This window comes from Strix uralensis, chromosome 2 (genome assembly GCF_047716275.1).
Source record: "Strix uralensis isolate ZFMK-TIS-50842 chromosome 2, bStrUra1, whole genome shotgun sequence".
In the NCBI taxonomy this organism is placed as follows: domain Eukaryota; kingdom Metazoa; phylum Chordata; class Aves; order Strigiformes; family Strigidae; genus Strix; species Strix uralensis.
In genome coordinates, this window is record NC_133973.1 from 131,515,193 (window position 1) to 131,541,787 (window position 26,595).

Sequence of the window (26,595 nt, forward strand, 5' to 3'; positions counted from 1 at the left end):
AGAAGCTACTAAGAATTTGTTCTAATCTTCTCATCTGCACTAAATATTTGCTTCCTTTCTCCCTTTCACCGTGGCTACAACATAGCTGCACACACATGCATACCCATCAGACTGTTAGAAATCAGAAGTTGGCATGTGCACATGCACAATTAGGCACCTAGCTGCAAAGTGTATTGCAAAACCAAACTGCTACCTACATGTAAAAAATCCTGACAGATATGTACCCATTAGGTATGCTGTGGGCTATTCCATGTGAGCAGCTGCATCCAATGAGAGTAATGTATTTCTGTTTGGCAGTCTGTTGACAGAAGCAGATATGCATGCATTGAGCATCAAGTGTGCAGAGTGACTCTGATGCTTTTAGGAAGGATCAGACCCACCACTCCAGTGTAGACCATCTGTGTATCTGTGATCCCATGCTGACAGAAGATAGACAAATATGTGTTTCAAATAATTTGCCTTTCTAGGACTTTCATGAGTAGCTGTGTATATTTAATCATCCAGATTATTCTTTTAGATAATAATTAATGACTGTATATTCATCTGTAATGTGGAGAGAATCAGCTGTTAACAGAGTCTCTGAAAAAACACATTTCAACAGATGAACCACATTTAACATTGTGCATTTACTTTTTTGCTCTGTTATACTTGTGAGGGGCCAGTGAAGTCAAGAGTGTTGTCAAAGGTTATTGGTATTAATGAGAGATTAGTTCACCCTGCAGATTTTTAGTAACACTGGTGGCAATCTTATCCATAAGATATCACAGCTTCCGTAATAGAGAAAAAACCAAGAATTTTCTTTGTAAATCTGCTAGACAGAGTACCAGAACTTCTCTGTGAAACTGAACACAGTAAAATACCTAAACATGCCAGAAAGAAGCCTATATTCAAAGTATTCTCCCTAGCTCATGAACAAAGACTTAGGAATCTGCAAAATTTGTTATTCAGGCTTAATTTACTCTACAGTGTCTGTACTGTAGTAAACTTCGTTTCATAATGACCCTTTAAGGCCAGGTAGTTTGTAAGGCCATTTACTCCTTGCATGTGTTGAAGGAAGGCAGATAAGAATGGATAAAAAATTCAAGGTGTTCCTACATTATGGCTGGCTCTAAAATGTTGGGGTTTTATACTTGCTTGAGACTGAATAAGAGCTTGGGGAGACTCAGCCTGCGTGAAGTCCTTGTATGGAGATGTAGTTTTGAGAAGTGAGGAAAGATGAGCCACTGGGAAGGATGGACAAGGACACCTTCCCTGTTGAGCCATCTCTTTCTCTGAAGATCCCCTCCATATGTATAATCACTACATCCCTCATAGCTACAGGATCTGGAGACCTATCCCACCCTGGGGAAAAGAAGAAAAAGGATAGAAAAGGTAAGAAGGCACCCATCATCCCCTAGTAGGCATGTAGATGTAGCACAACAAGTGAAGAGCACAACTTTGGTGCCTGGAATGGCTGGAAATCCATGACAACACATTGGATGCATCTAGGAAGGAAACTTAGAAAGCTACAAATGAGAATTATAAGCAAAGAGAGGTGTCAGATGAATTGGTACTTTGTGCACTATGACTACAAGGTTTGCCTTGTTTCATGGGACACTATGAAAGCTAAGGTAGACTAAGTTAATAGAGACATTGTATGGCAAGATAAAGGAAACCCACTAATAAAAGGTCTATAGATACTTTATTAGGCAAAAGAGAAAGGGGACATGCTTTGATTTTGCAAAAATGAGGCCCAGATATGCACATATTTAGTCAGAGAAAACTCAAAAAGGATGTAGTTATTGATGATGTTAATAATAAAAGCATCTGGGTCCAGTCCAAGTCCTGGAACTAAAAAGGCAGTATATGCTATGAATTGTGATGCCCTAGTTAAGAAATTATGTATATAATGATTAGCACAGTGATGTCTTGATGTATATATTGCTTCACAAGTGTATTGAAGAACATTGGTCACACTGTCTGTCATTTAATAGGCCAAAGCTATTCACATAAAGTTAAATAAGTCCTCTGATAATGCCAGTACTACCACCCTTATTGAAGGATTTGTTCTGGAGATGACCATGACAGAATATAAACCATCATGGAAGAGCTGTGTGTGCAAAGGGATACTGGGCCATTAAAATAGAGGAAAGAACTTGCTTAGGAAATGGTTTCATAAGAATGAGGAAAAATATCAGAGAAATAGTTGGAAGGAAGAGGGACAGTCCAGGAATGATTAACAGATAATGACTAGCTGTGGAGATCAGGGACCCAGGTCTTTGGGGGAATGAGAGCAGGATTCTCCTGGGGCAAGTAAGGCAAGAAGCAAGCAAAAGCAAATTCTATGTCAGAAAGAGAACTTGAGTGTAGTCTCCCTAACTGTTGAGAAGGAAGTATTCAGTCAGATACACCATCAAGAAGAAGAATTGTGGAGCCCCAAGATTGAGAGTAAAAACAATGTCTGGACAAGGGAGATCATGGCAAGAAATAGAGAGGCTCAAGAATGACTATGAAACCCAGAATCTAGAAAAGGACCTAATGAATCTGACCATAGGATATATGCTTCAGCAGAACAGCATATACCTTCCTAGTCCTCTTCTAAGATTAGCTGTGTTATACTCCTGAGAAATTAGCAAGTACAGCTTTCCACTGTAAGCAGAGAAATTAAATGACTTCCCAAGGCAAGTGTCTGAACAGAGCAGGGATTCAAGAAAATCCTGGCTCTGTGTCCTGTGATCAGTTTGACTAATTATTCACTTTCTCATGCAGAGGGGAAGAAGAAAAAAAGTCTCAGCATTCAGTTAAATTTTGTTTCAAATACTACATCTGCCTAAAAAAAGATTAAGTGCAATAGAAGGTGGCACGAATCTCTTGAAAATACAGGAGGAAAAGAGATCAATATTTGGCATCATCAATTCTATAGATTTTACATCAAGCAAAATGATTTTGAAATGGAACTGCTAGCAACATTTTTTTCTTGTCTGGTCAGAACCCAAGTTTCAATTCTTTGCACACTTCAGTAATAAAGTAATGAGCACCGCATACTACATAAAGACAGCCAGAGCATCTTTCAATAGACTTGAATGCCAGTCTTCTACTCCAGAGAAGTATGTTCTCACATTTAAAACTACTACTCTTCTAGTTCATTTGGAAACTGAGGTGCCTTTGTGGCTACTAAATTACCGTGGGACAGACTTAATCAGACGTCTTGTTGAGAGCTTAATGGCTGAATAGAAAAAGTTGAGAGAAGAACTAGGAATGGAAAATACTCCTTGGTCTTCTGTAGTTTTATACCATTACAGTGGGGAATCTAATTTTATTCTATACCAGGATAAAACTATTAGAGATGAAGGCATTATTTCTTCTCTGTTCCTACATATCACACTACAAAGTGGGGAGTTGTTGCTGTTATAATTTATTTGGTTATCTCCCAAGCAGAACTGGAGAGCAAGAATGATCAGCACAGCCTTACTCCATGAACAGAAGTTCATGCTGCTTCATCGGTCTTCTCTCCCCATTCCCATACCATACAGACACATTTACATTTAGAGCCAAATCAAATAATGCTATTCAGACAAAATCTGATTACTAACACAACAAAAGCAATCTAACAAAATCCATGTGGATACTAAGAACAGATGGCAAAATCTAGCCCTAAAATGTTCAGAAGACTAAGATAGGTGGATTTGTAAAGGAGAGAAAAAACAATTAAGTCAGTCTTGTAACCATCCAGTATACATCACTCATCAACCTTTCCAGACTCTTTCAACAGATAGTTATAAAGCAAAAATAATCCTAAAAAAAGATGACAGATGAATACATGTAAGTGTTAATTCTGAAGGCAATAACTTTTTCTTATCCCTCAAAACTAATGATGCTTAATAATAATGTTTAAAAAATCTCATTTTTACAAATTTAGGAAAGCATGGGGTGGGGTTTTTTTGAGAAAGAAATCACTGTAGCTCATTTAAGGGGTCTAAAAGGGTGGTGAGACACTGGAACAGGTTGCCCAGAGATGCTGTGGCTGCCCCCTCCCTGGCAGTGTTCAAGGCCAGGTTGGACGGGGCTTTGAGCAACCTGGGCTAGTGGAAGGTGTCCCTGCCCATGGCAGGGGGGTTGGAACTAGATGGCCTTTGAAGGTCCCTTCCAACCCAAACCATTCTATGATTCTATTGCCTTGTTTTATTGGTTTTAAGAAATACTCATGTAATACTTTTTTTGTGCACAGCTGCTATTGGAAAGACAAATTGAAGGAGAACTACCTGTAGTTATCTGTAGCCAGCAGCTACCTGTACCCAGCAGTGGTACATCACATAACAAACAAAACAGGTGCTGTGATAGAGCTGTAGAAAAGGTGCTTACATGTAAACAGTGAGCCCACAAGAATAGAAACTGCACGAGGGTACCATAAGAACACAACCAAGGTAACATCAGAAATTTTTTTCCTCAAGATATTGAATTGTAGAGAGTTAAGTATTGTTAAATAAAGTTGGAACTGTGTTTCTGTACCTACACTTGCAGTATTCCCAGGGAGATATAAAACAGGTGTCTTCAAGCAATCTATATTTGCCCATAAAGGTAATTTTACAGTTCTGAGCACTCTAAGATGACAGAAAAAATCAGAGAGAACACCTAAAAGAAAAAGGAAAAATATTATTTCGGAGGATATGAAGAAATACTGAAAATCCTTAGGGTGATGTGTTTATTTCTGTTTTAACTCCAAAAGCATTACTATAGAATACATTTGCCCCACCAAGTGCAACTGGTGACAGTGTTATACCAAAGTATAGATATTTAGTCATCATGTTCAGGTCTGTAAGATGAGAATCTAAATGCTGTCTCCGGTTTGCGTGTCTTAATGTCAGTATGTGCACACAGAGACAGAAACTTCCAGAGCCTGCAGCCGGAGACTGCAATTAGTTTCATTACCACTCGTGGAGCAATTGGAGATAAGAGGCACAGAGGGTCTTTTGTGTATTCAGCACAACTAGGCTGAGTGAGACACAATTTGGTGCAAGCTCTTTCAGTACTGCTTGCTTAATTCCCCCTACACAAAAGATTAATTCTTGAAATTGGAGAATGGCTGGAGTCCTGCTTTTGGGGAATGACTTGAGTGACAAGGAAAGTGGCTGTTGAAGGTGACATCCCTTGAAAAGTGAATTAGTCTCGCCCTCTAATAGCAGAGAAAAAATATGGTGTGCTGCTTATTTTGCTGTCCCGACATCAGGGAGTATGCGATCTTATCATCTTCCCGGAGACAACATCAGGCATGTTATTGGCCTCAGCTCTCAAAAGAGATGAAAACATATCCCACTTCTGCACAGTGTCTCATATCACCAAATAAGCTCAGCATCTTTGAGTGGCTCAGTCTCTCCACAACAGGAAATATGCTAAGAAGCATTATCAACAGGAAAGAGGATCACAGGCTTTAAAGTATGATTAAACAGGATAACAATTCCTCAAAGATACTAGATTACATGAATATTCATCAGTGATTATGCCCAGTGTAAACTCAGATTCACATAAATTATAATGAAAAGGAGCCTAGCCAGTGACTGTGTACTTTTTCTTGAGACAGAATATCAACCAGCCTTACAAAAAGAAAACTCAAAGATGAGCAAAAGGGTAAAGAAAAGTTAGGAGAAAATGCAGAAAACTCTTGTGAGTTAAAAGTGGGGTGCACATGGCAACCCCAGCAGATCTACTGGGCATGACCTGTGGTCATGCTAAGTTTTAAAAATTGAACCAAACCATGACAACCATGATGACCAACACAACAAGGTCATTATTCACAAAAATAACTTCAGCAATAGTTTTCACCGAGGTGGTTTATAGAGTTCACTTTCCTATGTGCTTTCTTTACTACTATGCCCCCAAAAACACTCTTTTCTTTCTGTACTGGACATCCTCAATCTTTCACAGTTCACTAAACATTGTTGCAATGCAAAATCTTATTTGAAGTTCTTTAATTGCTATGCAATGCCAAAATAATTCATTATCCTGCTGAATACAATTTTTATTTTATATTCAGAATATTCTAGGGTCCTAAGTGGGGGGAAAGAAAAACAAGTGATTAATGACTCCCATGAGCTCATGTTACTTAGGCATAATTTAAACTCAACATTGGAGTCATGAACCCTAGGCTTCTATTCTTGGTTCAAGAAGTCGCTTGCTCTGTGACTTTAGGGAAGTGAAAGCTACCATTTTGCTTTCTCTATTTTTGAACCATATTTCCTTTATCCCCCTTTTTTTTTTTTTATCCCTGGAGGTCTGAAAGGACTTACTATTCAAACTTTATTACAATCACTCATGCTCTACTCTGACTCCCAAAGCAGTCAACAAACTAGCAATGAGTACATCTGGTTTAGATCCAGAATTTGAAGGCATACTGGACAGGAGCTTAGAGCTACAGCAGATGTGTGGGTGCGACTGTTGACCCACACACATATAATATGCATGTTGTAAGTTGGTGTAAGTAGACTCATAGCACAGACTTTGAGGCAAGTCAAGAAAGTGGAGGCAGAGTCACTGAGTTCATCCTAAGTATTTATTGAATAGACTGTATAGACTGCAAAGAACATTCATCATCTTGGTTACTTTTTATATTTCACTGTTCAGGGCTTGAATTTTATTCTTCATATAGATTTTGACTATAATACTCTTTTGGCGTCATAGAAACAGCTTTACATTTTAAGAAATGGCACCAAAGTGCAAAGACAGATTCAAGAGAAAAGGGCACAACAGTTCTGACTTGTAAATTTTTATATTCTAGTGGTCAGAAGAAACGAATTGTCTCCAATTGTATTTGAAGTGCAATCCACTAAGCCGCTGTTATTGCAGATACTGTGGATTTTACATTGACAAAATACTGTGTAGAAACAGTTCCACTTAGAGACAAAGAGAACTCATGTAGAAATTAAAGTCTATATAGGAATGAATATTGTAATGGCAACATTACTCATTTACATTGTGCTGCTGAGCTCCATTGGCAAATTCCTGCAATAAACTTACTGTAGCTGATGTCGATAGGTTTTGAGTATATTGAGACTGTTACGTGTAGTTTTGTGCTTAGAAATAAAATTGGTTCACATTTAAAGTAAATGTATCGCTATAAGACATACATTGATTGATTTCATTTATCTCTCCAAATGCAAATGTATTGCATGATTTTTTAAGCTCACCACAACTGCTGGGAGAGTGACCATTTCAATGGGCAGAGATGCTACTGCTACATAATCACATCAAAACATCCTTTCATTGCATCCACAACATTTGTTGATGACTGTGTCACTGCTACTGAGAGTTATCACACAGAGATGTTGCACTGTGATAGGTAAAACTGCAGAGCAATGGCATTATTACTGCCTCATCATTTCACTATTTTAATTTCATTCAGTAGTGCCTCTCTTTCTTCTTACCAGGTACCGTAAAGAAGGAATAGCATTTCTTTGTCCCTCTTCTGACTGCAAGTGGGAGTTTCTTCAGAAGATCTGCTCTATTCCCTAATCATTTCCCCTAACAATTGCAATTTATCACAGAGGCATAAATTTGCAAGCACCACAGGGGACATGATGCTATGTCTGTGCTGTCTCTTCCTGAATTCAGATGCAAAGGGAGCTGCAAGCAGATCCAGGTAGACTGAGAAAGCTACAGTCGAGAGGGTGAAACCGTTCTACATGAATAAGACACAGGCAACCCCGAGGTCCTACTGAATGCTGTAGGAAATCTGTGCTCAAATACAAATGCCTTCACAACCTTGGGTGTGTCCATGTGAGCACAGTGAAATCAGTCTAGACAAATTCAAGGCAGATTTACTATGAGGAAGAGGACAAGAAGTCAGTAGCTGCCCCTCACACTGCTCAATCTAGACTGGCCATGCAGTTGATCAGCTGTTCCCCTATCTTCCCCCACTGGATCAGAGCTGAACTCACTTACGAGGAACTAATAAAGTCAAAGGAGTGACAGTAATTCACCACAGTTGGTCAAGCTTTGCTTTCATTTAAACCCGTGGTACCTCTGTAATTTTAATGAGCTCTCAAGGACTTAACTGAGAGCAAAACTGCATCCAGTACACCTCTTTTAATGGTCTCCTCACACCCCTATTTTCTGCACTGTTGTGCAAGCAGTGCGCTGTTATTTGTATGTGAATAACAGCAACGATTAGGAATGGTTTGCAGTGTTGGTAAGTAAATATACAGTAAACGTACAAAATTAATAGAGAACTTTAATCTTTACCACATCCTACATCTTAAGTATAAAATTAGGAGGTCTGATAAGTTGAATCCATTGCTGAAATAGCCTTATGAATGTTTGTCTTATGATGAGTGTTATTTAGACCAAAAAGCACTACTGAAAATAATTTCAGAACAAGGTGTTGCACTCTGAACTCCCAATAGCTCCCATTGCTAAAGAGGTAGTGCAAGGTAAAAAGCATCAGGAAGAGGTAATTGTAAGATGAGTTTCAATCCAAGTATGCTTTAAAAGAAGGTCTGCACTGAACCAAAAAATTCAGCTGCAGCTTATAGTAACCAGATTTTCAGTCTACTGACTTAAAAGCTACCCTTGCAAAGCCTTTCAGTGCGATTCAGTCACAAACAAGAAATCCAATGGAATTAACTAAGGAAAGTGGCAAAACTGCTGCTATCTGACACCAGAAGAACAAAGATCTAACTGAACAGACACGCTGGGACTTTGACTTCCTCAGCTATCCCTCTTCTGGAGTCAAAGATCTCCAAATCCTACCAAGATGGAATACCTGCAGCTTGTATCCTAGTAAAGAAAATACCAGTATAAACTATATTTTTTCGAAGTGGTACAATCTCAAAAATCAGTGATGAACACAGTACATAAACAACCAACCAGTCTCAAAAGCTATGACCACAGAAGTAGAAAACAAGACGAAAACATACAGCGTCATGCCCCTCTCCTCCCCACTGAAACATTACAGATATGAATGGTTTGGAACAAAGTGATGACCTATAAACAGTAGCAGATGAGGATGCATGAAGAAGCAACTAATTGGAGTACAAATACTTACATTAAGAAGACATCACAATGAGACTGCACAAGAGGAACACCAGTATCCTGATCAAGAGATATAATGGGAGACAATAAGCAGGAATATGTCAATAGAGGTCAGAATTAGAGGATCACTGCAAGAGAGAATGCAAAGAGATTTTTTTTCACTCTCAGTACTTACAAGAACTCACCCAAAAAACATCAACACGCCAAACTGTGATATCACCAATGCAGTAGATTGCAAAATATTGATGAGACATGAAGGCACCAAAATTCCAGATCATCTAAATAAATTCTTTCAGAACCCAAACATCAGTCAACACACAGCAACCTGAGCTACAAACTAAATAATACAATTGTTTAGGCTGAAAATGGAATGAAGAAGGATTGCTCTCTCTTGCAATAGGTATTCTTTCAACAGTTCTGCTAAAATGGGAATGGGAAAAATACCCTGATGATACAGGTGTAGATGTAGGTGGTGCTAATACAACAGAATCTGGCAGTAAGAGATACACAGCTGTTACACAGTATGTAGCAATGTGGGAAAAAGCAATATTTCAGCAGTCTGAATTTAAGTCCTAAGGTTAAAATCAAGGTCTACAATACTAACTGACTTCTCTATCATAAGTTTCAGAGCTGCATTTGCTGACATTGATTGACATGTGATGAAAAATGCCATTAGCACTCACTCAGGAAGCTCTACTCACTAAGACTGATAAAACCTGGTATGATCAAGGCATCTTTAATAAAAACACTCAAAACAAACCTGGGATATCCCTGAACCTCAGGCTAAATTGCCTTTAACAAAGGTGAGAGCTTTTAACAAAAGTTCTCACCACATTTCAGTAGAATAAAAGAAGATTAAATTTTATTAAGTGTGGTGCTATCAGCAATTGCAAAGTATATTTATAAAATGGAAAACAGTCCTTCAGACAGGCAAGACAAAAAGACATGCTAAATGTAAGTTTGCCTCCTTCAAAGACTGGTGGTGCATAAACATAATGATATATTGGAAAGTAAAACAGAACCTACGGAGATGACCTCCGTATTGGTTGTTGTGAAGATGTTGTCTATGTCCTGCTAGAGAAACAAATGAAAGGCTGACATAAGTGGTCTGGGAAACCATGCAAGCAGTTCTTTAATGATAAACCAAGACCAGTCTGTCATTTTATTCTTTCCAAAAGAGCAAGCCAAAACCAAGGGAAACAGAAGACGACGAAGGCTTACGATAAGGTTTTTATTGTGCCTTTTGATTCCACTTAATCACTGGCAATTTTACCACATTTCCTTAAGTGCAGGTGTAAAATCAAATTTAGCACCAAATTACTATGTAGCCAGCACCAGCGATTTCATTGAGCATGAGTCATAGCATGCTTTGAACAGGTTATTATTCTTGTATTAAAAAAAAAAAAAAAAGAATCAGCAGTCTTAATGCTTTGTTGCCTTACATCAGGGGTAATTATTTATACCAGGGTAGATTGAGGGCCAAGTGGCTTTACATCCAGCATTAAGGTTTATCATTCATTCACTGCTGGGTAAACATCTATGCAAGGTTCAGTGCAACAGAAAATTAGCTCCAATGATTTCATAGTTGGCAAAGTCAATGATTTGACTCTTGCCAGAAAAAGCAGGTATTTCACCCAACAGCAGACTGCACCAGTACCTAATTCCCCACAGCCCCACTCTTTTTCCTTGGCAGTGCAGGGCTCAGCACTCTGCTGGAGGGTCTCCCACCCACTCCTGCCATTAGGGCTTCCCTGCCATGCCAAAACGCAATGTTGATGCTGGCTGCTCCCATGCCATATTACTCTGTAAAAGTTTGGTAGGGATTGGAAAGCTAAAAGGTTTGAGAAGTCAGCCCACGGCTTGTGTCTTCTTGAAGCAGAAAGCTGGGAGGCCCTGGAAGCAGAGGTATGTTGAGGAGGCAGCTGGACTCTCACCTGTGTTTTGTGCACTGTCTGTCTGCTCCCTGCAGCAAGAGAGGGAATGACATGCACCTATAAATTTAAGCCCAAATAAAGATATGAAGATCTTTCTGTTTGCTTATTTTAATAGCTGTGACTAAGAGTCTGACTAGCTGAGGGTATGGATGCAATATTGACAGATGTTTCATTTAATTTCATTCTTCCACTTCTCAACACTTAATACACATACCTACATACATCCAGGGCCTGACCTTCCTTGTGAAGTCCTGACATCGTAACATGGTCATTTAACCTCAGCCCCTGCCATCCCATGAGTAGAAAGTCTGAAAGGCATTTCCCAAATGCAGCTGGTCTGACTGTTTCATTGGCTTTGGGATAAGCAATTTATCTCTCCAGGCAAGGCTCACGTGGTGTGTCATGAATGGGGTTTCTGTTTAATGTTCTCACTCCCCAGCAGCCCCTTGGTGGCCTGACATTCAATTAAGAAGAAGCAGGAACAGGACTGAAAAGTTGTCCAGTCTGCAGTCAATGTCCAGCATATAAGACTGGAAGGACCCAACTCCTACAAGTGCTTGTGCAGCCAGGATATAACTAGTAGAACCTTGGGGAGCGGAAAAAGAGAAATATGAAACCTGTAGAGACAGAAGAACTGCATGGACATCCTGCTTATGTGGTGAGGTAGGAAACTGAGGAACAGATTCAAATAAATTGCCAGATAGCTGGGTTTTTCTCAATACCATGTTAAAGGTAAAAACACATTTGCAGAATTCCATTTTAAAAATCCATCTCTGTGTCTGAGTTTCATTTTCTGCATCTCCTCATTAAGTAATGAGGCAGATGGACCACAAATCCTCTGAGTAAATTGTCACTGCTAACACTGACACAAGCTGGGGATCCAGCTTAAACACTAATGCTTCCCCAGCTTCTACTACAGTAACACTGTTATCTTCTGCGTTGCACATCCAAGCTCCCAATACACCAAGCAGTACCCTGAAGCAATATTATGCTATAGAGATCACATTCCACCATCTCTAATGTCATCTCCAGGCTACCAAGTGACCCATCTCTAGAAGTAAATTCATATTCCTTCAACCTGTCTCTGTCCGTGTTTATGAAAGCCATTAATTTCAGCCATTCACCTTTCCTTCTTTTATAAAAAGTGGTATGATCCTGGCAAAAGGGAAATCTGGTTACAGCCCAAGAGAAAAACAGGCAGCACAAAAGATCAGGAGAGGAGAAAAGGGAAACAACATATATTTGCAAATAGAGAATTGTCCGATGAACTGATGATGCAAAATGCTGCAGTTGGGCTGATTCCTCTTTTAACTCAGTATGTAAGGCCTTGGGACTCCCATTGTTATCGACATGTGATCACATTGGACAATTCACGGTACTAGTTAGCTATTCATACTTTTCTATTATAATTCCACAAATTTCAAAACCTTTACAGTTCATTCAACCAGAAGGATTGCTTAACTTCTAAATTTAAGAAAAAAAAAAAAAAAAAAAGTCTACTAAAGGAATTAAATTTTGCTATTTGATAGCTGTGGGTACACCGGCTTGACCATCTGGTAATCCCAGTGTGAAAAGCAACCCAAATCCTTCTCTGTCTTCTCCAAGGCTCAGACATGCCCCATCAGTCAGACGAAGGCTGTCCAGATATGCACTGCTTAGTAACACATTCACAGTTCATACAGCAGCAAGCCCCAAAACCTGGCCCAGAGGTAAGTAGACACTTGGTTCAAGATGCTTTGTTCTGGCTGTCAAGCAGAGAAAACCTCTTTAGCTGACACAATTGTTCATGTGCTGGCAGGGAAAGATCCACAGCAGATTTTTTTGGAAAAATTATTCTAGGACAGAAAAATTTGAGATAATTGTGTGTTGTACACCACTCCCACCCCCCCATTTTTAAAAGGAAAATAAGTCTCTAGAAAGTGTTTCAGCTTCCCATAAAGACCTGGAGTACAGTCATGTGAAAAGGCACATATTCCTGACACCTTCCTTATGGCTTCACATTTGGAGAGACAATGCACATTAGTTATTAAACTAAAGTTTAGCACAATTCTCTCACCTTGTTTTCATTGAATGGTAACATCTGCCCTTCATCCTCTGTTTTCCAGGTAAACCACCGGTATCCTCCACAGTTTTTAGTCTCCTGTGGTCTGTTCATATGTCCTTTTATGTTAGGGCTTGCGTTTGCTCCTGAACATGACTACTTGGCTATCGGCTGGGTGGTAAATGTCCCAAGGCTGTGGAAAGATTGCTTGCAAGCAGAGAAATCTGACTTCTCTGAAGTTAAATCCCACAGTCACTGTGGATGCCATCACTCAGAGGTCTGTGCAGCACGTGAGCCCAAGCTTAGACAAGATGAGCAAAGACAGTACAAACATGGTTAGATTGTCTAATCTGTGACCTTTGGGGATAGCAGTGTTAATAATAAAATGCCTGTAACCGTACTCTGTAACTTAAAAAAAATGAATGGTTTGAATTAACCCATCATTACTGGGGGAGGAAAGTATCTTTCTCTGCATGATTGCTGAACACTATCCCTCTTTTTCTGACTGTTGCTTGCAGGGGTAGGTACAAAGGGAAACAAAACAAAGAGGAAAAGCTGTCCCCAGGTTTTGGCTGCAGTGGTTTGAATTACTGGAGGCAAATCACTGAAAAGCTTTAATCCTGTGGCACCAGCCTCAGTGTAGGTGGAAGCAAGAAGTTTGGCACGTGCACAGTTTAAAGGGTGGGAGCATGCTGCGGATCCCCACTTGATGACTTCAAGGAGAGAAAAATACCCTTTTGGTTCATCTACTTTCTGAAATCCATGCTGTGAACCCAGCAGCAAAATCTGACTTTCATAATGCTTAAAAATTTTAAAAGCAAATTACTTCTATAAAAAAATATCATATACAGGACCAGCATAATTGAGTGATGTCATTTATAAGGCTGATATCACTTCACTTGCTTTGTTTCACAGAATCACAGAATCATCAAGGTTGGAAAAGACCTTGAAGATCGTCTAGTTCAACCATTAACCTAACACTGAGCGTTCTCAGCTACACCATATCCCTCAGCGCTACTCTTAAACACTTCCAGGGATGGGGACTCCACCACCTCCCTGGGCAGCCCATTCCAACGCCTAAAAACCCATTCTGTAAAGAAATACTTCCTAATATCCAGTCTAAAATTTCCAGTCTTCATTTCAATCAACAGATGTTCTCTGTGGAAGGAAAACAAGCAAGATATTTGTACCATGGAGATGGTATCTGACAACAATGACTTTTTCAATTATTTGTGAGAAGGTGGGTTTTCAGATGTGATGACAAAAGTCCAGTCTCTGGAATATAATCTTCTCTATCTTTCCTTAAAACATGTAGTCTTGTCACCCACAACTACTATGATAAAATCACATAGAAAAATTATATTTTATTTCTAGGATGATTTTCTCAGGAAAAAAAAAAAAAAAAACAACAAACCAACAAGCAAACAAAAAACAAAAGAAAACAAACTCAGTAGCTTTGATTTATGAGTAGGATGCTGTCTCTCCCAACTCGACTACACATGTTGTAGTGTTTCTTCTCCAGTAACTCCAAGCCTGTGGCCACTCAGACCCCAAAAAAACAAACCAAGACTAATTTTCCTTGAACTTTTGGATGAAAACTGTAGCCATTTAGGAACGGCTTCAAGAACAGCCCAGATGTACATGCCACCAGAGGCAGGGCACTCAGGTAGTGATGCTAGCTGGACTGTCCCTCCATGTACATCAGCCTCAGAGCCAAAGCTGTGGAGTGGTCAGTCCAGCAGGTAGATGGTGCCACCTTGACTTTTCCTCTAGTAGATTGTGGCTGTGTCTTTTCTTATTTCTTTGTTTCCTCAGTACACTACAGGACTCACCTCCAAAGCCATAACAGGTCCTGAATGTAAGTAGCCGTACTTTAGTCAAGAAAAATTACCCTGGTGGCTTAGAACACGTGCAGCTCCTACACACAGACTCCAATAAAAAACATAGCCACTAGGGAGTCCAAATGTCTTCCACCTTTTTCTACTGAAGAGCTGTATTGGCTTTGTGTGGCAAGGTTTTGGTAGCAGTGGGCTACATGGGTAACTCCTGTGAGAAGCTGCTAAAAGCTTCCCCCATGTCCAACAGAGCCAATGCCAGCCGGCTCCAAGACGGACCCGCCGCTGGCCAAGGCTGAGACCATCAGTGACTGCAGTAGCACCTCTGGGATAACACATTAAAGAAGGGGGGAAAAACTGCTGTGCAACAGGAGCCAGAGAGATGAGTGAGAATGTGTGAGAGCAACAACACTGCAGCCACCCAGGTCAGTGAAGAAGGAGGGGGAGGAGGTGCTCCAGGAGCCAGAGCAGAGATTCCCCTGCACCCCGTGGTGCAGCCCATGGTGAGGCAGCTGTGCCCTGCACCCATGGAGGTCCATGGTGGAGCAGAGACCCACCTGCAGCCTGGGGAGGACCTCACGCCAGAGCAGGTGGGTGCCCGAAGGAGGCTGTGTCCCCGTGGGAAGCCCACGTTGGAGCAGGTTTGCTGGCAGGACTTGTGACCCCGTGGGGGACCCATGCTGGAGCAGCCTGTTCCTGAAGGACTGCACCCCGTGGGAGGGACCCACGCTGGAGCAGTTCAGGAAGAGCTGCAGCTGTGGGAAGGACTCACGTTGGAGAAGTTCATGGAGGACTGTCTGGTGTGGGAGGGACCCCATGCTGGAGCAAGGGAAGAGTGTGAGGAGGAAGGAGCAGCAGAGACAACATGTGATGAACTGACCTCAACCCCCTTTCCCCATCCCCCTGTAGCACTTGGTGGGAGGACGTAGAGAAATCAGGAGTGAAGTTGAGCCCAGGAAGAAGGGAGGAGTGGGGCAAAGATGTTTTAAGATTTGATTTTATTTCTCATTACCCTTCATTACCCTTTAATTAATTAAATTAATCTCCCCAAATTGAGTCTGTTTTGCCTGTGATGGCAATTGATGAGTGATCTCTCTGTTCTTACCTTGACCCATGAGCCTTTCATCATATATTTTGTCTCACCTTGTCCTGCTGAGAAGTGGAATGATAGAGTGGTTTGGTGGGCACCTGGCATCCAGACAAGGTCAAACCTTGTTCAATAGAGCTTGTTCAATACGTCTTCTGTGATTATCATTCATGGGCATCTGTTCTTAGGTTTGTTCTTTAGTGAATTACTATGAAACTGGTTATGAAGCCAAATCAAAGTTGCTAGAGTACATTATTTGTATTCACAGGTATACATGCAGATTCCAGGAAGAATTCTAAAATCTTATAATGGCCATATTAATGACAAGCAATGAGGAGCTGCAGTACTTAAGATACCTAAAGTGTTGATTCTCATTAAAGCTACAATGACCTTAGCTGAAAGATCAAGGTGATTGGAGAGTATGTTTGGTTTTTCTTTCCAGAAAGTTGAGTGTTTAAAAGTACTAAAGCATAATATTACAGCAATATTAATAAAATAGTGATTAGAATATTGACAATAGTAGTAACAATTGTAGTAGAACAGGAATCAAGTCTATTTAGAGCGTTAAAATCTCACACCCAGCCACAGCACAAATGGGAAAAAAAGACTAACCCTCAGTCAGGAATTCAATTGCCAGTTATTCCATTTCACAATCTCATTTAGGAGGACAAAGTGCCTGAAAAAGCATTAGTTACCTTTACAGAAGCTACTTTGTAGAAAGGTACGATCTCCTGTTCCTTTTTGAAGGATGTAATATGTTAAATCACTTGCAAAATGAAAAGACATGGGGATAACCATCTATTTCTTAGAAAAGACACAGAGAATAATTTGTACAAAATGAACCTGGACTTTTTTCATCAGCTTGTCTTAATAAGCAAAGTGCATTTCAGATTTCACCCATAGTATCAGCAAAACATCACAGGCAGAAGCAAAAGCGTTATATATCCTGTTACACCTCTTCCCCAGAGATATCACAGTACAAGATTCTTATTCAGCCACTATTTATGAGCTTCGTTTTTGCCACATTGGTACAAAGGATGGACTGATGATCCATCTTTCCACAGGAACATAAACAAACAAATAAAAAAGAAGTAAAGAGCACCTGCAGGCACCAATACACCATTTCACTGAAGTGTGATGCCTGAATCCAGTTTAAACACCTTAACTGTGGGAGTTCACAAACTCCTCTTACTGACAGGCAGAGTGAAAACCTTCCTATGATAGATCTTGGTTCAGAGAGGAAAACATCTTGTTTACCTTGAGATTTGATAAGAAAACTAATTAATTCAACCTACACTTAGAGACTTGATTGAGAAGTCCAAGTTAAAAAATACCCTGCTGTTATCCATTCTCTGCTCTAGTGTAAACTGTCCTCTAGACCTGAGTGTGGCAGCTATGGTCCTAACTTAGGCTTCTTGATTTACCTGAAGATTGTCAGAAGAATCCAGGAAAGTCTAAACCCATCATGAATTATGTACTGAAAACACTTTAACAAGTTTTCAAACAGAATCAGAAATTCAATTTACAGTTCTATGCTTGTACAGAAAGTGTAGCAAGGGTAAAATGAGCTCATAATGTGAGGAAAATAATATTTTTCTTCAATATATTTGCTCCTAGCAGTCAGACTAAGCTGAATAAAAAATGTTGCCATTACTAGCATTTCTGAACTCACCCAGGCTGGGACAGTGAGCTGCCTTTTGCTCTCGAAGGACTGAAAAGTTAAATCCCAACTCTTTCAAATCTCTTTCATTGGTAATGCAGAAGGCTTTGACAGTTCAAACTGAATTTCAGATTTGAAACTGAATTTACAGAATCAAAAGTTACTATGCCTTAAATTCTAAAGCGGGGAGGGGGGGGGGGGGGGGAGAGAAAAAGAATAAAGCTGATGGAGGTGCTTTGAGCACCATTTTAGACTGAATAGTAAGATTTTTTTACAAGTCTATGGCAGGGAAGACAAAATCTTGATTGGTTTTAGTTTTGTTGTTTTTCTTTTTTAAATAAAATGTTAAAGTTTAAAACAATTCTGGGAGAAATATAGTGAAAAAGAACAGCAGATAGCTAAGATAGTAAGCTACAGACTGGATCAGTTTTAAGAAATACAGATAACTATGTCTTACTGCTGGCATTTCGATGCATATGTAAACTTCTCACTTAAAACAGCAGTATTACATGTAAAAGTTTTCCTTCTCTTAGGGGTCGCTATACTTCGGATGGTACTGTTCAGACAAAAAGCATTCTTTCACTTTCTTTACACTCTCTTATAAAGAAAATCAGAGCTGGAAAGGGGTTTGAAAGAAAACCAGACCTAATTGCATATCTGTTACAAGGTCTGAGTCATAGCAGCAATTAGTTGAAAGGAGTTGCCTTTCAGCCTAGCCTACAGCCACCAGTTTAAACAATAGACTATTTAAAATGTTGCTTACTTTATAAATGTAGCGTAATTACCTATTCTAAGGAAGATTCAATCTGGCATAAATACTAAGTACAGAAGTGAAATGTGGTATTATTGATGGTTATTACCATAGATTTACTTACCTATCTAAAATATCTTGTATGAACTGAGATGTAAACATTTAAAAGTAAGCTTCATAACCTAATACAAACCAAAAAGTGGAGCAAATCACTGAGTCATTTTTACTTTTAAAAGGGAAGAAACTGTGGTCTTCAAAAGGTAGAAAAAAGTATTATGAAAAGTGACTGCACAAAATGGTGTCATGGGGTATTGCCATATTATTCAGTGACTCCAGAGCAGACATGCTCCATTTACAAAGAGGAAAATCACTTTCCCTGTGACTCTGTCCCTAATTCAGGCCTCTGAGGCTCAACCACATCAATAAATGTTCTGCTGTCTGTCTCAGGTCTTCAGTGCGACACCAGAGCAACCCCACCAACTTCAATTTATTCCTCTGTGATACCTCCAGGTCGTCTGTTGTTTTCAGTGGGAGTTTACTACAGGAAACAATTCTGCTGATGATGTGCTAAATGGGACAGAGGTATCTCCTCGCTCCTATTTAGCCATGTTGGCTCAGCAGGTCTAACAGGAGCAAAAAGGAGTGAAAAATTGATTTTCACCACTGAAGTGAGCAACCGTGACTCAGAACATATCAAAGCAACAGCTTTCTTGAGTTAGAAGGTACCATTTCCACTGAGTCAACTTTGCTTATAAATCTTTGCTGCTCCTGTTTTTTGGATTAGGAACGTGGAATTACACACACTCTCCATAACAATTAAGCATGTTTGCATGAATAACCATCATGAATAAACCTTGAAATCACACACATTTGAAACAGAAAGAACTTGAACAAATCCCCTCTGCTGGGAAGACACAGGCAGTTCTGAATGCAGCATGTAGCTATGTTCATTTCTCTTCGGTTTGTATTATGGTCACATGTGAAATTAATTATGTGAAGCAGTATATATCTATAACTGGTGATGTAATAATTACAATCAAAATAACAAAAAATAGCATGTTACAGTAATATTCATGGTTTAAATCAGCAATTCGTTCTATCTAATAGAGCTGAAAAATAGTATGAAACAGAATTAATGAAAAGTACTGCAAATTACATACTACAGGGACTTCTGGCAATCTTCTAACAGGTATAGGCTAGGAACTGAAACCCAAGAGCATCAGGACAATAAAGCAGATTTCATTTATATTTTTGTCTTGGACCTAGGCTACTCAAAGAGCTGGAAAGAGCCTGGTGTAACTAATAGCCTTGGGCTTTGTAGCATACAACAGCCACCCAGTGCTATTGGAAATCTTTGCAGGGCTGTTGGTTGTTTTCCCACAGAGTTTACAGTTGTCTTCTACAAAGGCTTTTGCAAGGGAATCTTCTTTAAGCTGGAAAAAAAAGCCTCGAGGGGTCTGTAACATCTGTGGCATTTTTATGTGCTGTAAAGTAGATACAGACAGGATGAGGATTTTACCCAAGTAGTCACTAAAAGATGTTTTAATCCTACATTAAATTATTGTTGATGTTTGTAGAGAATTTGTTTCCTTACTTGTAGAAAAAGTGCATCTTGAATTCTCTGTGAAGAATTTATTTTAATTTCATGAACATTTCTTCATAAAATTATAATGACCTAGGATTCAGACTTGAGGAACAATTGGCATTTTTCCCATTGAGTAAAAACTAAGTTCCTATTGCTAGAGGTTTCCAACCTTATTTCTACTGGAGCTTATCTACCAAATGGGTTAGCAGAGAGAGATTTTTATCTCTCTTCACAGACAATTACTATCAACATTTTCTAGAGCTGATCTGTATAGTTCATTATTCACCATAATAGTTTAAGGTTTTGCATTCCATCCAGGTTATTTCTTCTTCCAGACAACTAATGAACATTTTCTGATACCGTAATTTCTTGCAGTAAGTACATTAATGCATTTTCATATCCCATCTCAACCATCTGCATGGATGAATCCTGCCTCCAAATAAAACTCTCCAACTGAAAAGGCTCACAGCTGTTGTCTGCATTCACCACTTGGGTTTCATTTTTACATTGCATATTTTTTCTGGTTAGCTACCATTTGAAAGGTGTTTTTGCTGATAAAAGGTGATAGAAGATGTCCTGGGATTAGATCACTACAGAAAAAAAGAAATAATTACTGCTGGGCTATGTAAGGATACAGACCTTGATGACAGAACAAGGTCTGGGAAAGGTAATGTAAGACCTACAAACACATGTAATTCCCTCTAAGAAAGATTTCTGTTTACTCTAATTCTCAACATTGTTTGACTGATCCTGACATTCTTTTCTGTTGATAGAAATACTACATAAATTACAGCTACCATCATCTATATTAATTTAAGAACAAAGGCAATTCATCTGAAGACTGAAAGGATCAGTACAGTCCTAGTTCTCTTCCTTGGAAAGACATTTTCTGAATGTAGAAGATTAAGTCAAAGTAACCCTAGTGATTTCATGAGAAAGCAGAAAATGAGTTGAAACACAAGCAAAGGTATTATGGCTCCCAGTTCAACATTCTGGTCTTCTGATGTATATGTGGATGAGTGTGCCAAAGAGTTTTAAAAGCTTGCACTGACATGCAACATTTTTGAAAACCTCTGGAAGGTTTATGGGGGTGGAAGAGATAAAATTTTTAATATTTTCTTATATGGATGTAAAATCATTTAATACTCAAACCTGTTATTTTTGGGGAGCAGGTTTTTGCACTGTTGTGTTTTAAATACTTTCAATTTTCTGTTTCCACCATGAATGTTTTCTAGCCACTTTTAAATAAATGTTTTGAGGAGGTCTTTTTTGCCTTAAGTCCTTACAGGGAACTGTGTGATGAAAGAAATTGGATTTGTTTTGTTTTGTTTTTTTTTTCTCCTCCACATTCCTAAATTTTTTGATGTTGACTTTTAATGTCTTCTGCATAATTTGTTTATTTATTTTATCATATTCTAAATGTGGTGTGACCTCTGTAACAAGTGGTTAAACCAGTACTGGACAGAGTAACCAAGCCTTGGGGACATCAGGGAAAAGCAAGTTTACTCAAGTAACTGAAGCTCAACTACTAAGTCAGAACCTATTTTTTTATTGTTCTTATAGGTAGTGTGAGAGAAGCATGGTTCACTGAAACCTCAGAAAGAAAAGTTCCACATGGAGAAAAAGTTAGTAATGCAGATCTTGTGTCTTCCTTACATTTAAGTTTCCAGAATAACTCACAATAGAAAACCAAGTGTGAAAATATGTACTAAAATCATGTGTAAAGTACTGGTCTACCTTCAGACCAGTATGCTGCTATCTCACAATATAATCCCTCTTGAAAACGTCTGTGAAAACAAGCATTGCCCAATAGCCTGAGAAAAATCTGACTGTCAGCAACAGCAAGGAAACATAAAGTGATTTCTAAAGATCACTCAGATTGTAACCGTTCAGATGATCATCACATGCAGGACTGTTTTTCCTAAGGCAAATTCCACTTCTTTTCCAGCTAGAAACATACCTTTGTGGGGCTGTCTTTATTTTAACGTTAGTTCTTCAGAGGCATCCAGTCAATATTCAATGCAACTTCAGCCTGCCTGTACTCTGAAGTCATGTACATTGCCACTTACATTTAATTAATGTTCTTTTGTATTCCTACTGAAACCGTATTTTACCTACATAGTTAGGAATGTATTTTCAACCAGTTGTGGTTATGGTAGATAAGTAAATCGCAGAAGCACTCTGCAGAAACTTGAACAGGAGGAGCAGAAAGATAAGTTTAGGTCAAATGTACCAGAGGTTGTACCAGAGGTTATAAATTCCCTCAGAGAAATGGAGTCCAGAGAGACACTGTTCCTTGACTCCAAACCTTAATTTCATAAGGCCTTTCTTGAGGGATTAAATTTCAGAACTGCATTTATAATTTTTTTTTCTAATTACTATTGTAACACGAAACACAAAACTGTCATGAATCATCTTATTCATTGACTGTGTCTGGCACAGAAGAGTACCAGCTGCTTCAGAAGAAGGGGCAAGAAATCTGAACAATAGAATAACTTATCTAGTTTGTATTTTTGAGCCCATATTTTGAAATTATATGTCAGTTTTCCATTTTTTTTCTCTTTTTTATGTCCTTCCAAACTCTCAGCATCCATGGTATTTTGTCACTGGGTTCCAGTGATGCATCATTGCTTTCAATAACATCTTCTTTCATCAGGCTTAAGAGTGTTGTCTTTCAGCCTCACTGAATGCCCCTTTGGTGGAATGTGTAGGAAAACTTTGAGACAGAAAGAAAATTTATCTTTACAATGTTTAGCACAAAATGGCCTCTTAATTTATGTATTTTCTAAAGGAAACAGCCTCAAACTTTAAATTCTCTCATCCTGAAAGCCTTTGTGCCTCTATTCACTAGTGACCTTCAGACAAATAAAAGCTGATGAATTTTCAGATAGGTACAGTAGTTTTGTTCTTGCTCTAGGCTGATAACATCTCAGACCCAACAAGTAATTACAGAAAGGGGGAAAAACAAACAAACAAACAAACAAAACCAAAAAACCCCAAAACATTCTTCTGTTTATTTTTAATTTAACCAGGAATTGGTATTACCTGGTAAAGAAAGTGAGGAGACCAAAGTAATTTTTTTCCCTTGAAGAAGGAATTAAGCAGGGCAAAATAGTCCTCCCTGATGAACAAGAAGAATTGATCAGCAATGCAGCTCAGTTATTTGAGGGGAAAAATTTCTGAATAGGTAAAATTCAATGAAAACCTCTGGACAGTGGTTTCCAGTTGGTGAGATATTTTATTAAAAGAGGTTCAGACAGGGATTGAGTTGGAAAGGGAAAGAGAAGACAGTGGCGCAACTACCTGAAATGATAAGGAAGGAACAGTTGTCCTAGAGCCAGACTGGAAGGGAAGGATGGGGATGAGGTACAGTGAGGACACCACTATAGTGGTGGAAAATCACTCTGCAGTGTGTGTAGAACCAAAATCAGGCCCTATTATTATCTTGGTCTTTCTGCTACCATTTTCTTCAATGCAAAATTTGTTAATGTAGCATTGAGACAGCATTGTTTTGATATTGCTTTGCCTTAAACTCACTATATAAAGGCAAACTCTCAGAGGTTACAGCAGTCAGTTTCTGAAAGCCACAGAAAGGAAAAGAAGGAAAAAAACCTTGGAAGAGGCTCTGGAAGATTTGAAACAGTAAGGCTAGCAATTTTTTTGAGCTGTGTCCCAAGGTACCCACTGAAAGATGTGCACTGCAAGAGAAACAGACTGTATTTCAATAAGAAAATATCACGAGGAATCAGAGATGCAGGAACTGTGTTGAAAAGTAGGGCTCCATAGATAAGCTTGATGCAAAGCCAGGAATTAGCATCCGAATGTCAGCAGTAAAGAGATTGTACATGTGTGAAGAAGAGACAGAGCCATGGCAGATGCCATATAGGCATAATAAAACTGAAATGAGTAAGACCAGAATAAACCAGGGAAACCCAGAAGTGACTCATTGCTGTTTACAGTTAGCAAGGAGAGACAAGAGGCACTTCTGTCGGGGATTTTGGGCAGTTTAAGGGTGTTAAGGGGGTATTCTGTTAAGTCAACTGCAAGATCAGTGCCAAGGGGCTTTGTCCACTGAGGGTTAAGAAGTCTGTGTAGTCACTCATTTAGAAAAATTATTGCAGTTACTTTCTCTTTTTTTCTCCTCCCAACACAAAATTTTTTACTGGTTGAACATTGCCTTAATCCGTGTAACACTCCGGGCTTTCCCTTTGCAGCCCCTCATGTGCAATGTTGTAGTCAGCTTCTCCCCTTGACACATCTCACCTGCGTACCCCCAGTTACTGTGCTAGTACCTCTAGCACTTGTTTTCCAGCATTTGATTTGATTTTCCTTCCACTCACCCTTTGTCACTCCTTAGACCCTAAATTTTGGTTTATAACCCCGTGCTAGGGATAAAACAGAGCTTAGCAGGTAATACCAGTAAAAAGCAGTCTTTGAGACAGCCATTAAGTATTTCCCCATAAGGTATGTGCACAAAGCTTATTAGCTCTGCAATGTCTCTGACTGATTGTCAAGTGCTCCAGTCAGCTCTGTTAGCATAACAGGTAAGAAAAAACAGTGGGGGAGACTGAGAAAGGCCAGACAAAACTATCAAATTACTTTGGAAAAGGTATTCAGGGAACACCTGATGAACTGGAGAGGACACCCAGAAGGGAATGCTTATCTAGGGACATGCCCACCACTTCTCTTCCTGGATAACCATTGGGGAAACTTTTCATTTTCTCCCTTCTCTCATTTCTTTTTCTCCTTTCCATTAGAGCTGATGTATGCCACCAACTATAGACCACAAAAATATCTTTTTGCATCTTTGTTTCATCATCCTGTGTGAAACACTATCCTGATGGGGACAATCCATCCAATCATGATTTATTAGCCTGTCAAGACATCTTTAAAACATTTTTATGTATTAAATGTATGAATTCACCTAAGACCAGAACACAGCAAACATTCTCCCTTAGCTTAATACTGTTAAAAACAATTACATAACAAGCTACAGGTTACAATTAAATTTGAGCTCATCTTTAGGTTGAGAAGTATTCCATTTTCTGTGTGAAAAAGAGTGAAAAAATATTCACTTAACTGTCAAAACTTTTGTGAAATTTGATCTGTTTAAAAGAGCATGTCAACATTTAAATCCAGCTGGGGGGAAAATCTCAGGATCAAGTCACCTGTTTCGGTCAGATGGCTAATGGTAATTAGATCTTCACAAATCCCCTGATAACCAGCTCCTAACAACTTTTGAAAAGTTGGTAATTATCTTAAACAGTCCCTGACACTTAAATTGCTTGCTAATTTTTCCATGTATTACAGAGACATGGCAAATTTACAGTGGATGTACTATACAAATATTTGTTAATTAATCCTCACAAAATATCCCCCTAAGATGGATTAGTGACTCTATTACTTCTATTGACATTTTCTGGTGAATCTGTAGCAGCAGTCAGGTCTTCCAGAGTCACACCTACACTTCTAGGCCCATGTTCAATCTTTCTTCTTGCATTTCTAGCCAAGTCTACCCCTGAGATGATCCCATAGTTTTGGGTCGCTTTTGAGGTTGATGATACAGCTAGCTGTTCAGCTGGACAACTGTGGGTGTCTAATTTAGGTTGAGCTGCACTAGTTTCTCAGTTATCTAGATTTACTAGCTGATAGGGACCAAGCTCAGATGAAGACCCCCTGCCTTAAAGACACATAAAATACTCAACGTATGTGCTCTGTCTCTTTTTTTTTGATGCCTTTGCAGCACCTGCCTACACTGTGAAATCTGCACAGCTCTCAGAAAAGAACCAGACCCAAGTGTGCAGTCTTTAATTTGTTCTCAGATAATTTTAAAGCAACTAAAATAAAATATAACAATTGAACATCATTGAAATAATGGGCTGATCTACCAGCTGGGCAAGAGGGAAACACGCTGCAAACAGCTCAGTTCAATTACTCACTGCTTATTTTTTGTATATTAATTAAGTAATTTAGAAGCAAGAACCAAGACAAAAACAAAGGAAAACAAATCAGATGATCTCATAGTCCCACAAGCTCTTGCTTTTGCCTCATCTCCAGGGCATCTTGGCTGACCCTTCACAACAGCTTGCTCTTCCTCCCCACATTCTTATGTCTTCCTTCTGTTACATGAAAAATGAAAGGAGAGAAAAAGCTGCCTGACCAGCATTAAAAATCCCATCTTTGCTGCTTTGAAGGATGGGATTAATTTGACCAGATGGAAATGGCTATAAGAGAGAGACCTACATCTCAGCTAGTCACCTAAGCTCTCTTTCATAAATGGAGAACCTGGCACTTTCAGGACAAAATTAATCTCCATGTAGATATTTAAACTAGGTCATATGAATCATGCCTTAGAAGAGACAATTCCTCTCTACTGACACTAAAGGGAGCCTGAAATCACTAGATATAGTTTATATCAGTTATGTCTGAAGTTAAGTGAGCTGAATGCCACCTGAGTTCTTTCTGTTGTTTTCTTGCTTTACAGGCACAATGCCTTATATTTACTTTCCAGTCACACATGTGGCTAGAAACCAGCATGTGGTCTTCATGTCCCCATTTTTAAGAACTCAAGCACTACAAGAGATGTATGAATGTATCACGTGATTCACTACAAAAGCAGGTTTTCATAAGAAATTAATAACATCTGAAAAACACACAGGAAGAAGAGTGTATGAAAGTATTGATCAGCACTCCAACACC

The 26,595-nt window shown here is 39.2% G+C and overlaps 1 protein-coding gene across 14 annotated transcripts in view; it reads right to left on the reverse strand.

Annotated features, from left to right (window-relative positions):
• The window catches only part of DLG2 (discs large MAGUK scaffold protein 2), a 1,055,297-nt gene that overhangs the window by 744,300 nt on the left and 284,402 nt on the right, over nucleotides 1–26,595 (reverse strand). The window contains exon 1 of one of the 14 annotated variants that reach the window (XM_074860363.1): nucleotides 9,017–9,092. The exons of the other annotated variants lie outside the window; for them this stretch is intronic. The gene's annotated coding sequence lies outside the window, so the exon portion shown is untranslated. Of the gene's footprint in view, nucleotides 1–9,016; nucleotides 9,093–26,595 lie in introns of those variants that run through there. 14 annotated transcript variants of the gene reach the window in all.